We start from the raw sequence: 11,166 nt of genomic DNA, 5'->3' as shown, positions 1-11,166 counted from the left end.
AGGTCGGAAGTGAATCAACAAAAACGTGTGCTAAGTATTACTAAGATTTTTCAGATTCTAGAGATGTTGAACCTGGCTCATGATGTAAACAAGACGAGGCTCTATTGCATCTGCTTCTCCGTGACCCATGCCTATTGAAAATCATACCCGCCATCCCTGTGGATCAAATAATGGAGGCACAACACCATGCAGATGATTCAGACCTGTAACTCAAACAGCAGATGTACTTAATTTTTGTTTAATAATGTCATAAAAGATAAAGAATCAGCTAAACCACGACAATGCAATGAAATAGTCGCCCCTGTGGAACTACAATCCTACATGAAGAAACAGCTACTAGCATCTAAAAAGTAAGCAAAATCATCAATCCAGGGCTGCCTTGAAGTTGTTGAACCACCGGTGCTCAAGCGATTCCGCCGCGGTCAGCCTCTCTTCCGGGCAGTAGGTCAGCAGGTCTGTGAGCACATCACGCCCATCCTCCGACAGTTTTGCCACGCACTATGAGTCGAGCTTTCCCGCAGCAGAGGTCATCCTATCTCGCAACTCGGACATTTCGGTAGTCATCTCGTACTCGCTCTCGGCCTGGAATAGAGTCTCACCACTTAGAAGCTCCGCCATAACGCACCCAAGGCCCCACATGTCTACGGCCGGGCCGTAGTATCAATTGCCTTCGAGCAGCTCCGCTGCAGCGTCCCGACGGGTAGGCCTCATGCGGCTCCCCATCGGACTTCTGCCGCGTCGCCGACCCAAAGTCGCACACTTTCAGCTCGCTCAGAGGGCAGACACGAATGTGTTAGGACTGTAGATGTTACTAGGAATAGATCCGAGGGGTTCTTGCTATTGAATAGTATCACGAAACCTAGAACACATTCTAATGTAACGAGAGAGAAACAGAGAGAGGTGGATGAGGGTTGACGAACCTGACACCGTGGAGAGGGATGATCCAGAGGCCGTCATCGGATTGTTGGTGAAGTTTGCACACGGATAGCGACGGTCGGGGAAGACGGGTCGGAGATGCGGCGCCGGCGGTGAAGATCGACGGCGACGCAGTGCAGTGGTGGAGGTATTTCCCGTCACTGGCTACGCCCCTCACTTAGATCGGGTTTAGGATTTGTCGGTGGGGAGCTCGGCTCATGCCAACCTCGTGATAAGAGCCACCGGCCCCCACCTCTTTTTATAGCGCAGGATGACAGGGTCCTCCAGCCATGGTGGGCTAGGCGCCCCCGATCAGGGCGCGAATCAAAGACCCAACTGGACCGTTGGGTCCAGTTAGGATTAGAGATTAATCTAACAATCTCTCCCTTGATCTCTTTCTATCTTTCACTTTCATATCATTTACTTTTGTTTATTCCATTACAGATTAGCGTATAGAGTATGTCTCATCGTCACGGTCCATTATCGATAGATTTAACAGCTACAACACACTACTCTGTTCTGAAATAGATACTTATCTTTGGACCTTCTTTTGTCTAGGAATTATAGGCTTTCCCTTAAACCCATGCCGGCTACATGTTCTCTAAACACGTTGGGTGGTAAGCATTTTGTAAGCGAATCCACGAGCATCTTTACTGTACTTACATGCTCAAGACTTATGACTTGATCCCGAACTTTATCTTTCACAACATAATACTTTATGTCAATGTGTTTGGCAGCACCACTTGACTTATTGTTGTGAGCATGCTGTACTGCTAGATTATTATCGCAGTATAACTTACGTGGTCTATAGATGTCGTCAACCATCTTCAAACCGGGTATGAACTTCTTTAGCTAGTTCACCTGCCCTGTTGCCTCATAACACGCTACAAACTCGACATACATTGTGGATGATGTAGTGACGGTTTGTTTTGAGCTTTTCCATGAAATAGCTCCCTTTGCGAGAGTGAATACATATCTAGACGTGGATTTTCTATCATCTCCCGCATAATCAGAATCTGAATACCCCACTATATGGAGTGAATCAGATCTTCTATACGTCATCATGAGGCCTTTCGTTTCTTGCAAATAACGCAAGACTTTCTTTACTAATTTCTAGTGTTCTATTCTAGGATTACTCTGGAATCTGCCAAGTAACCCGGTAACAAATGCCAAGTCAGGGCGCGTACATACTTGAGCATATTGCAAGCTTTCGACAGTTGAAGCATATGAAACCGCTTTCATTTGATCGATCTCATATTGGTTTCTGGGGCATTGAAAATCCCCATATCTGTCGCCCTTGGCTTGACTATAGGAGCAAGTGAGGGACTATATTTGCGCATACTAAATTTATTTAAGATTTTCTCTATGTATGTCATTTGTGACAGTCCTAATATTCCTTTACTTCTATCTCGATGAATCTCGATCTCTATAACGAACGAAGCTTCACCAAGATCTTTCATATCAAATTTTGAGAACAAAAACTTCTTTGTCTCCAGTAGTAGACTGACATCACTACTAGCAAGTAAGATATCATCCACATACAGAACAAGGAAGATAAACTTCTCATTCTTAAACTTTGTATAGACATAATTGTCCTCTATATTCTCTTTAAACCCAAAATTTCTTATTGTCTGATCAAACTTTAAGTACCACTGTCTTGAAGCTTGTTTTAATCCATAAATGGATTTCTTTAAGCGACATCCCATTTGTTCTTTTTCTTCTATGACAAAACCTTTCGGTTGTGCCATGTAAACATTTTCCTCCAAGTCCCCGTTGAGAAATGCTGTCTTTACATCCATCTGATGTAATTCTAAATCGTAATGTGCCACTAATGTCATTATGATTATGAAGGAATCCTTACATAAGACTAGAGAAAATGTCTCATTGTAATCAATTCCTTCTCTTTGCGTAAAGCCTTTTGCCACAAGTCGCGCTTTATATCTCTCTATATTCTCTTGAGAGTCAAGTTTTGTTTTGTAGATCCATTTACAGCCTACTGATTTGGCTCCTTTAGGAATTATTTCTAAATCCTAAACTTTATTGACATTCATAGATTTTATTTCATCTTTCATGGCCTCAAGCCACTTTGATGAATGATCACTTCTCATGGCTTCTTCCAATGAGGTGGAATCATCCTCTATTTGAAATTCCTCAGTGTTGTACATTTCATAGTCAGCAGGAATAACTAATTTTCTAACTCTTTGAGACCTTCTAGGGGCCTCCATATTTGGCACATCTTCTGTTTGAGGTTGTTGTTGCTCCCCCTCATGTGTGGCAATTGGTTCTATAGGATCCTAGAGAACAGGTTCCTCATCGTCATTCATTGTTGCCACAGATGAAATACCAATAGGCGCTGGCACCACAATATCTTGTACTGTCAGTGCAACGACAGCAGGTAGTGAGAAAAATGGCTCATGAATCATCGGAGTGGGCGCATACACTCGCTTATCTTCAAAGTCAATTTCTCAAGCTACTATGTTCCCCCTCATCATTTCATCCTCTAGAAATACAGCGTGTCTTGTTTCCATAAACTTTGTATGTCTATCTGGACAGTAGAAACGAAAACATTTTGACTTTTCTGGGTAGCCAATGAAATGGCAACTTACTGTTTTGGGTTCTAGCTTTCCAATGTTTGGGTTAAATACTTTAACCTCAGCAGGACTCCCCCACACACGTAAGTGGTTTAGTGAGGGTATTCTTCCTGTCCACAACTCATATGGTGTTTTGGGCACCGACTTACTTGGTACTCTATTGAGAATATGAATAGCGGTTTTTAACGCCTCCATCCACAGGCTCATCGATAAGGTGGAGTAACTTATCATACTACGCACCATATCCATCAGGGTACGATTACGCCTTTCAGCTACTCCATTCTGCTGAGGTTCGTCCGGTGTAGAATATTGGGCTACTATGCCATTCTCTTGTAAGAACCTGGCAAACGGTCCAGAAACTTGGCCATATGGGGTTATCGACCGTAGTACTCCCCCCCACGATCGGACCTGACTATCTTAATCTTTAAATTGTGTTGGTTTTCAACTTCTGCCTTAAATATCTTAAATTTATCCAATGCTTCTGTTCTTTCTTTGATTGGATAAATGTAGCCATACCAGAAGTAATCATCTGTGAATGTTATGACTGAATCATAACCATCCACTCTTTACAGGAAACGGACCACAGATGTCTGTGTGAATAATCTGTAGAATTCCTGCACCTCGTTTGGCATCTTTCTTAATTTTCTTTACATACTTTCCTTTAATGCATTCTCTGCATTGTTCTAAATCTGAGAGCTCTAATGGAGGAAGAATATCATTCTTAACTAGTCTTTCTATTCTCCCCCTCGAAATATGGCCTAAACGACAGTGCCATAATTTCGACAATGCATCGTGAGCTCTCTTTCGTTTTCTGTTTACATCCACAGACGAGGATACATTCACATTGTCGCACGCAACGTTCCCATCATCGCATACAACATTCATATCATCACGTAGTGATAACAGATAAAGCTTATTTTGTAAGATAGCAAGATCAACACATGCATTATTAAATGTTATCTTACATTTGCCATTTCCAAAATGGCAATCATATCCATCATTATCCAAGCATGAAACACTAATCAAGTTTCTCTATAACGAGGGAACATAAAGAATATCTCTAAGTATAAGTTTGAAACCATCAGCAACCTCTAGAGAAAGATCGCCAATGGCTTCAACTTCTGCTCGGACTCCATTTGCTACTTTAACGTGTCTTTCTCTTTTTTCCGTAGCCCTCGTCGAACGGAATCCCTGTAAAGAATTAGCAACATGAATAGTTGCAGCTGAGTCAATCCACTAAGTAGATTTTGAATATTGTATATACAGGGATTCATTTATGAACGTAATAATGTTCTTACCTTTCTTTGCCATGATCATCTTTAAGTAATCGGGATAATTTTTCTTATAATATCCCGTCTTCTTGCAATAGAGACATTGGTCTTTCTCTACTGTGAACTGGTTCTACTGAGGCTTATGCAGCATGGGACCCTTTCCCTTTGACTTTGAGGAGAAGTTGGCATAATTATTCTATTTCTTGTTGTCTTTCAGATAATTGATAGTGCCATCATTGGCAGCTTTCATTCTCTCCTCTTGCACACACATAGCCATGAGCCTCTTCATGTCCCACTTTTTGGGCTGTATGTTGTAGTTGACAACAAAGGTGTCAAACTCTTTTGGCAAGGAAGCAAAAATCAGATAGATAAGGAAATCATCCTTGAGAGTCAGATCCATTGGTTTTAGCTTGGATGTCAGATTGCTCATCCTTAGTATGTGCTCTCTTATACCACCATTACCAGAGTACATCTCTGTCACCAACTGTTTTATCAGCTGGGTAGCATATGTCTTTAAAGAACTAGTGAACTGACTATTTATTCTGTCAAGGTACTCGGTGACGGTGTCACACTCTGGGATTGAGCCCATAATTGCAGGTCCAATCGTATTCTTTATCACAGCCAAATATTTCTTGTTGACAGTGACCCACTTCCTATGCTCAAGGTCATAGGACATCTTTTAGGATGCAAAATCCCTTTCCCTTGTTGCCCAAGCAGCATCAACCTCGTTTGTCTCCCTCACCAGTGCCACAAGCTCTGTGGGACATGATGTGGTGACTATCCAGTCCACCTCAGCCAAGATGAAGGCCAGGTCTATCTTTTTCTTCCACTCTGTGTAGTTATCACCTTTGAGAGTGGGGATCTCTTTGATACAATCCATCAAATTGTATCCGCCTGAAAATACAATTCATATCAAGTGGGAACATAAATAATAACAATAACAATTGGATACCTTAGTTCCAACGTTGATCAAAATTAAAACATACAATTGTCTTCTACACTAATTCTACATCACCGTTGGACAGAAATAGAATTAATGCAAGACAAAACATCATAATATTGCCATTAATCAACGTTGGTCAGAATAATAACAATATTATAATCAATTAAAACATATCCATTTTTAAAATTAAATTCTCCCGTTGGTTCAAATTTAATAATGGAAATAACATCTTTAAATACGTAGCGGAAAAATGAACTCATTTTCTTGATTTTTTTTACCCACAGGGAAAAAATACTTTTTCTATTTTCTTTTGAGCCAATTTCCAATTTTAAAATTTTCTGGAAAAAAAAAACAAAAATCGGCTCGCGGGCTCATTGTGACTTTCTTGGCCCAAAAACCGGCAAAAGCCGGCTCGGCCCACCTCTCCGCGCGCGCGCAGGCCGCACCCAGGCCGCAACGTGGGCCTGGGCCGGCAAAGCTCCGTGCGCCCACACACCCACGCGCCCGCTTGGGCCGCGACGCGGCCCGTGCATCTGGCGCCATTGGATCTGATCGAACGGCTGCGCGACGTCTTTGGACGAACAAAACCACCCCCCGACCGCGTCGGCCGAAACCTTAACGGCCATTCGGCCTTCTCCTCTCCCTTCCCTCTCTTAGCCGAGCAAGCTCGAGCGACGAGCAACGACGACGAGAGCGAGCAGAGAGCGGGTGAGCGCGCCGTCGTCGAGCGGCCTGGCCGCGGCGCCCCTATGGCCTGAGTCCGGCGAGCAGCTCCCCCTGGGCTCGGCCTTCTTCTCCCCGCGCGCCGTTCTGCATGATGGCGAGGTAATCCCTCTGGGTCTCCCTCTTCCCCGTTTCCCCTTCTTTGGTTCTTGTTTGCTCTTCTCGGTTTTGACCGATTGGGATGGGAATTAGGGTTAACTATGTTAGGGTTAGGGTTTCGTGATGGGCACTGTTTATCTTTCCCAGAGGGACTCTATGGTTTTAGGGTTCGGCATCGCGTGCTGAGCTCTCCTTGTCTTTCTTTTACCCAGTTAGGGTTAGGGTTCAACCGAACCCTCTGTTCTTGCTAGATCCACACTAGATCTAACCTTCTACTTTCTTTTCTAATCGGTTTACCCGTTCTAGATCTAAAACCCTAGAAACCGGTGGCTCTTGTACCATTGTTAGACTGTAGATGTTACTAGGGATAGATCTGAGGGGGTTCTTGCTGTTGAATAGTATCACGAAACCTAGAACACGTTCTAATGCAACGAGAGAGAAACAGTGAGAGGTGGATGAGGGCTGACGAACCTAACACCGCGGAGAGGGATGATCCAGAGGCCGCCATCGGGTTCGTTGGTGAAGTTTGTGCACAGACAGCGACGGTCGGGGAAGACGGGTCGGAGATGCGGTGTCGGCGGTGAAGATCGACGACGGCGCAGTGCAGTGGTGGAGGTACTTCCCGTCACTGGCTGCGCCCCTCACTTAGATCGGGTTTAGGGTTTATCAGTGGGGAGCTCGGCTCATGCCAACCTCATAATAAGAGCCACCGGCCCCCACCTCTTTTTATACCGTAGGGTGACAGGGGCCCTCCAGCCATGGTGGACTAGGCGCCTCCGATTAGGGCACGAATCAAAGGCCCAACTGGACCATTGGGTCCGGTTAGGATTAGAGATCAATCTAACAGAATGTTCTCAGATTTTATATCGCGATGGATGAAGCCAAGATCATGTACCTTCTTCGCAGCGCCGAAAAGCTGGCTCATCATCCTGCGGATCGCGTCCTCCGACAAGGTCCTCCACATGTAGTCGAAGTCGTGGAAGCTCAACCCGCCCTCGATCAACTCCAAGACGAGATGCACGTCTCCGGTCTTGGGGTCGGCGGCGACGCCATCGATCCCGATGATCGATGGGTGGCCGTGGCACGCGCGGAGGCAGCTGGCCTCCATGGCGAGCGCGCGGTGGTCGGGAGGCCCATGGCCGTCGGGCCCATCGCCGCGGATCCACTTCAGCGCGACCTCCTTGCCGCTGCGGCAGTCGCGCGCGCCCTTCTCACGACGCCCTCGGCGCCCTCCCCAAGCACCTCGAATACCTCGAACTCGTCAATGTTCCTGAGATTCTTGTACCGCAGTCGCTTGTTCGCGGCTGCGGCGAGCGGTTCTTGGTCCGGTGTCGGACGCTTGCGGGCCATTGGTGCCGCCGCCGCTGCCGCAGACATGCTGAACTTGAGATCGAAACACGAGTGGAAAGCAGAACTTGAGATCGAAACACGAGCCTAGAGCAGGGAGAGAGCGAATCTGAACTCGAGATTGGAGATGCAGTGGGAATCTGGACGCGACGAGACGGGATCGAAAGACGAGTGGAGAGCACGGAGAGAGCGAATTGCAAATCGGGATGGAAATAAGCGATTGGGAGAAACCAATGAACTATCTATTGAAGGGGAGGGAAGGGGATCCGACAGCTGAGGCGGTGGCCGGTGGCGTCGCTCTAACGAGTTACGCTAACGACTAGGACTCGAATTCAAAATGTTAGGATTGAGTAGGCCTCGCGTTTTCCCGGGCGCGCGAAATTGCAACTGCTCAAGTGGTCAGGGTTTTGGGCTCTTGGCGTCTGAATGATCCCTCCAGAGTGCAGACGAGGAGGCTTTGCTGACTTCAGCAACGCTACTTTACTGACATCAGCACAGATTTTCGTGATGAACAAAAAAAAAACAACTTTCAAAAAATATTATTTATTCTTGTTGGCATAATATATAAATTGCTACGATGGGCAAAAATAAAAAAAATACATTAGCATGCACCAAAAATTTAACATCAACAATAGCCATGGAAAAAAATAACACGAAAAAAACTTGTGTGGTGAAGAAAAATATATGACTGTCGTGTATTAAAATCAAATCAAATTTGCATTAACCAAAAAGAACTTTTCTTTCATTCCTGAATAAAAAATAACATGAGTAAAATTATGATGAACAAAAAACATACTACCATAAGCCAAACGCTAATGCTACCATTAAGACATCCGGATGGCCAGACGCCTCGCTCCACTCACTGCCGCATGCGTCACTCGCCTAAAAAACAAAATCAACTCCCGCACGCCTCGCTCAGCTCTACTCCACCCTTACCCCTTCTGTGCTCCTCATCCCCTGCCACAGCCAACGCTCGACATCCTCCCCCCACCGGGAGCCCCCAATGCCCGTATATTCGGCCAGTCCTCTTCCCTACCCCGACAAGATCCATGGAGCACGAGCGAGATCCATGGAGGTGGCGCGGTGGTGTTGTAGGGGAGTGGGCGGCTCTCCTCCACCCCGGCGCGGTGCCCCCTCTCACCCCGGTGCCCGAGCTCCCCCTACACCGGCGGCCATGGCACTCCTTGCCCCCCATCCCCCACCGTCGCCGCCGAGACAAACCCGATAATGGTGTGCTGGTGGCGGTGGTGCCCGTGCGCCGCCGCTCGCCGCCGGTTGCTGACCCCGACGGCTGGAATCAACTGGCCTAGGCTTCCCCTATCCTATGTTGCAAATGTGTGTTTCGGGTGTTTTAGTCGTTTCAAAGGCATGTTGCAGTTGTTTCTTATGGATGTTGCAAAAGTAGATCGGGGGATGTTGCATATGTTGCAAGTATTTCAGAAGCATGTTGCAAGCGTTTGTTCAAAATGTTTCATCTATTTTTAAACGTACGTTGCAATTGTTTTTATCTGGACGTTGTATATATTTTCACACATATGTTGTACATGTATGTTCAAAATGTTTCAGTCTTTTGTTGCAATAAGTGTTTTTCATGTTGCAATTATTTTATCTGGGGTGTTACATATGTTTTACACACATGTTGCAAACGTATGTCCCAAATATTTCATCTGTTTCAAATGTATGTTGTATTTAAGCGTTTCATGTTGCAAGTGCAGGCCGCCGGTGTTGGTGTTCATGAGGGCGAGCAGGTCCAAGCCGCGGCCACCGACCCGCAGAGGAGGCGCAGGCCACCGTCGATGGTGTAGGGAGGAGGCACAGGCCGCGCGGCGCTGTTGTGGAAGTGGCGGGAGCGAGTCTTTCGGGCGGCCTGGAAGAGACATGTGCCGCGCTGGTGTGGAAGAGGCGGGGACGAGCCGAGCAGTATGGGCAGTGGATCGAAAGCGTGCGGTTCGGATGTGAGCACGACAAACGAAGATGGTGTGGACGGCGTGTGAATCAAAGCGGACAGGGCGGAGCAGCCGCGGACGTCCGAACGTCCTGGCGCTAGTCAATCCGTAATCCAAAAATAATATAGTGACGAACCAAAGAAGACAGAAGTTATCATTAATAAAAATCGGAATCACAAAGGAAAACCAATGGAGAAAGCAAAATGTCACGATGAAATTAATATTTGCATCTGCAGTTTTTTTAACCGTAGCTGCAGCCAGTACAGCCGAGCAGACATGAGCGGATCACTGTGCACGAGCCCCATCCCCATCATCGTGATCCAAAACGATCGCATGTGCCTCACTTGTAGTAGATCCAGCAAGGTTCAGGTGTTCCAGATATTTGAGCTGTGCAGCAATGGCGATCTTGTCCGGCGACATGAGCGGATCGTCGGAGAGGAAGATCCGGGTGATGGAGCTCAGACACGGGAGAGGAAGGATCTCGGTGCAGGACAGCAGGAGAGAGGTCCCACAACACGAGCTACACGTTGGGGATCGGTCGTTGTCCACCTGAGGAGAGAGGGCGAGCCACGCCAACCCTGATACATGCCGCAGCAGTACAGGAGCGCCGACGTCCCCCACATGTGCGCCGCCAGTCCGCCACGAGGGAGTAGTCGTGGTCGATCAGTACCGGCGAGCCGCTCCGACCCCACGCGTCCGGCAACGACTACAGTACACGCTCGCCCTCGCGGATGTGGATGTGCTCGGCTAGCTAGCTTTTCACTGGAACAAGCTTTTCCCTCTTTTCTTTTCTTTTCTTCCTGCGGAGAAGACGGAAATACGATTCTTTGCCCTTCCCTGCTGCTGCTGCTCTGATTTTGGTACATGGACGTGCAAAGCGTTGAAGCGGATGTGGCGTACTGGCATTCACCGTTGACTGGCGCGCGTGCTCCCTCTCTTTTTGCGCGGTTAGTTTTTCGACTGACTCCCTGTTTGGTTCGTTCAAAAAATAAACCGAAACATGTTCTGCCTGATTTGTTATGAGAAAAAAACATCATTTTCGCTGAAAAAACAAGTTGAAAAAGACGGATTATAAGATAAAAGGGCCTGAGTGTGACTCATGCGTGTGTACTCTGTACAACTGGATAAGGCGACAGGTTACAGTGAATACTTGCTACTCCAATCTCCAAGCACGGAGGCAAGGCAATTCATGAAAGGAAGGGCGCGTTTGGTTCCAGCGCTGCCTTGCCTCGCCTCGCCTAGAAACCGAGTATCTCGCCCGCTCGGAAAGCAGATTCGGCTCTCCTAGGGAAGCCATGCAGAACTGGCCAGAGCAATCCCCAAAAAGCCTG

The 11,166-nt window shown here is 46.9% G+C and overlaps 1 pseudogene; it reads right to left on the bottom strand.

Annotated features, from left to right (window-relative positions):
• Window positions 1-363: 363 nt before the first annotated feature.
• Window positions 364-7,919, bottom strand: LOC136460701 (putative cyclin-dependent kinase F-2; annotated as a pseudogene).
• Window positions 7,920-11,166: the final 3,247 nt, after the last annotated feature.

Source organism: Miscanthus floridulus, chromosome 6, assembly GCF_019320115.1.
Source record: "Miscanthus floridulus cultivar M001 chromosome 6, ASM1932011v1, whole genome shotgun sequence".
Lineage (NCBI taxonomy): Eukaryota > Viridiplantae > Streptophyta > Magnoliopsida > Poales > Poaceae > Miscanthus > Miscanthus floridulus.
This window is presented reverse-complemented; position numbering and strand designations above follow the sequence as displayed.